The following is a 2,966-nucleotide window of genomic DNA, read 5'->3' on the forward strand; positions in this document are numbered from 1 at the left end:
CCGGCCGCTGGGCGGCCGCGGCGGGGGCGGCGGCGGCTCGGGCTCGGCTGGGGGGGCTGCGCTGGCGCGGCGGCTCCGCGGGGTGCCCCTCACGCCCGGCTCGGCTCCCTTTATCGCGCTCCTCCGCGATGGCGGCGGCGGCGGCGACGGACAAACATCTCACTGCGCAGGCCGAACGTCCTCCTCCTTCTCCTCCTCCGCCTCAGCGAGACGAGATCCGGCCCAGAGGGTGGAGGGGGGAGGAGGGAGGGAGGAGAGCCGGAGAGTGGAGAGATGGGGGGGAGGGGGGTGGGAGGACGGGGGGGGGGGGCGGGCGGCAGCGGCGGGGACGCTCAGATCTCGCGAGAAGAGAGCGAGCGCGCTGCCCCGGACTGGGCGGGGCGAAGCCTGGGAGCGGGAGGGGTCAACAGAAGGGGAGGAGGGGAACGGGGAGTTGGGGAAGTGGGAGGGACCAGCGGGGCGGGGAGGTGGGAAAGGGGCGGGGCTGAAGGCGGGAGGAGAAAGCTGCCTTTTTGAAAGGGGAGCGTCGGAGACGGGGCTATGGGCGGAGGTGGTTGCTGATTGGTGGGGCGCAGGGGAGGGGGGGTCCTGGTCACGTGGACGGAGTGGGCGGGGGAAGTTCAGAGAGCCGGAGCGGGACGGTGGTGGGTTGGGCCGGGTGGGGCCGGGTTGGGCCGGGCCGGGGCGGGGCCGGGCAGGGCCCGGCCAGGCGGGAGGAGGGTAGTCTCGGGGAGGAGCTTAGGGGTGCTAGGTGGTAACAGTCCTAGAACTGGTTCTGTGCTTTTCTAGGGCATGTGAGCTAGGGAGGGGTGCTTGAGCAGAAGCCAAAGAGTTTGTGCAGGAGTTACCTGCAGTTGTTAGAAATTAGAGTGCTGTATGTATACAAGGTATTCGGATTGGATGTGCACACCCCACCTCTCAGGACTGAGGGGTGAAGGTGTTAATCCACAAAATTTCCTTAAACTGCAGAAGCCCCAAGACCTCTTGGTTCATTGATCTTTCCTAGGGGAACCCAGAACTTAATAGCGTTAAAATCTCTTTTTCGTCAGCATTGAAGTAAAATGACAGCACCTTTCATGTAATGCAATATTTTGGTAAGTGGCGTTAAATAGACGATAGGGTGGTAGAAACGCGTCTTTAACCTGCCAAATCATTTTTACCATTACCAAGAGTATTGTCGGTTTTGAAAGCCAAAATTGTCTTTGATTCCAGTTTGCTGTAATTTTGGAAGTTTTTTGGTTTTGTTTTGGGTTTTTTTGTCATTGTGAAAAGGTCTGATTGGATTCATCAGTTTTGCCTTTTATCTTTTTATTTATTAGGAATTTTACTTCCTAATTTACCTCTTTGCCGAATTGATATTTTATTTGGACTTCTGGCACTGCAAAGAAATATGTGAGTTCCCACTAAAGTCTGTAATCTTTTAAATAAGAACCTATTGTTGGGATGGATATCTACATGTGGAAGCTGAGGTTTTAATACTTTATTTACTTACTGTAATACTTTTTAAAACTTTTTTAAAAGCTAGGGTGTTAATACTTTTTCATAGCATTTGGAAGCTGGAGTTTTATACTCTTAAAGTAAGTAAACAAATATTCTTTGTGTGTACGATAAGGTTGAATTTGCCCTAAGTTAACTTAATCATGATGACTGAACTTAGGAATGTTGTGCTTTCATCTCCTATTTGGTTGAATACTCCTTTGTAAATGTATTTTCTTGCTTTGTTTTCTGGTATTTGCTAATTAAGACTTGAGTTGAAGAAATAAGGATATTGCTTGAAGCAATACTTCTGTAAATAAGCTAAAAATAGGTCACCAAGAACTGGGTTGATAAGGTAAGATTGGGAAGGGCTCTGATTTAAATACATGATAGTAGGAGTCTTGGATAGGAGTTTATAATCTGTATGCTGATTGGACCTCCATTTCCAAAATCATTAGAATATAATAACAAGTGATGTTTTTCTATTGGTTGCATTGTCATATGGCCCAGTTTCTTTGTAATATAAGACCAGAAGTTCTAGAGCCAGCTCTATCAGTTTACCAGCTGGATTTTGTGTCTTTTGGGGCAAGAGGTCTCATCTGTAAAATGGGGAAAAAATAATACTACTTTCTTGGGATACTATGAAATTTAGATGATCAACACATTTTTAAAAAAGCCCTGAGAGCAGTGCTTAGCAGAGTAGCCACTCAACACTGGTTGGCTATTATCATCATGGGTAATTAAGGCCAAGGGTATACTATCTTCCTTCATTGAATATGTATTTTTTTAAAATACTTGTATCAAATGAATCTTATTTTAAAACTAAGTTAGTCTTGGATTTCACAAACCAATAGCATACTTTTCAAAAAGCTGGGGAACTAATACAGGGTTGGCAACTTTATTTTGGCAAGAAAGGGCATTAGAAAAGAATAATTAGCATAGACCAGTCTCATTATCTTATTTTTTTAGAAAATTATTTTAATCCCGGAAACAAGAGAAGGTAATTTTTTAATAAAGGACAGTTTTTTTAATTGATTAATTTAGCCTTATGAAAAATAATACAGTGAGCTGATTTTTCTTATTTCATTGTGAACCTGAGAAAAGATCATGAGCCAACATTTAGGAACCTTCTGAATTAAGGCATATTTCCATGTAATTGTGAAGCATATTATCACCCCTTAATTGACAGTGTTTGTTTTGTGAACCCAGATTTTTTCATATGCTGGTTTTGCTCAAGCAAAATTTGGCTGCATCTTAAAAAAATCACCGCCAACTACATCTTTTGTTAGGCTTTTAACACAATAGCCCAAGAAAAACGCTTCAAAATGAATTTGCCACTGACATTAAGAAATCCACTGCTAATGTATTAGTTCATTTACTCAAGAACTGTTAAGTTAAGGCTGCTAGATGTCCGTCACTAAGGGGAGTAAGACACATGAGACCTGCCATCACTGAACATAGAGTCCTTTTCAAATCTCAAAATTTGGAAA

Source organism: Neomonachus schauinslandi, chromosome 3, assembly GCF_002201575.2.
Source record: "Neomonachus schauinslandi chromosome 3, ASM220157v2, whole genome shotgun sequence".
Taxonomy (NCBI): Eukaryota; Metazoa; Chordata; class Mammalia; order Carnivora; family Phocidae; genus Neomonachus; species Neomonachus schauinslandi.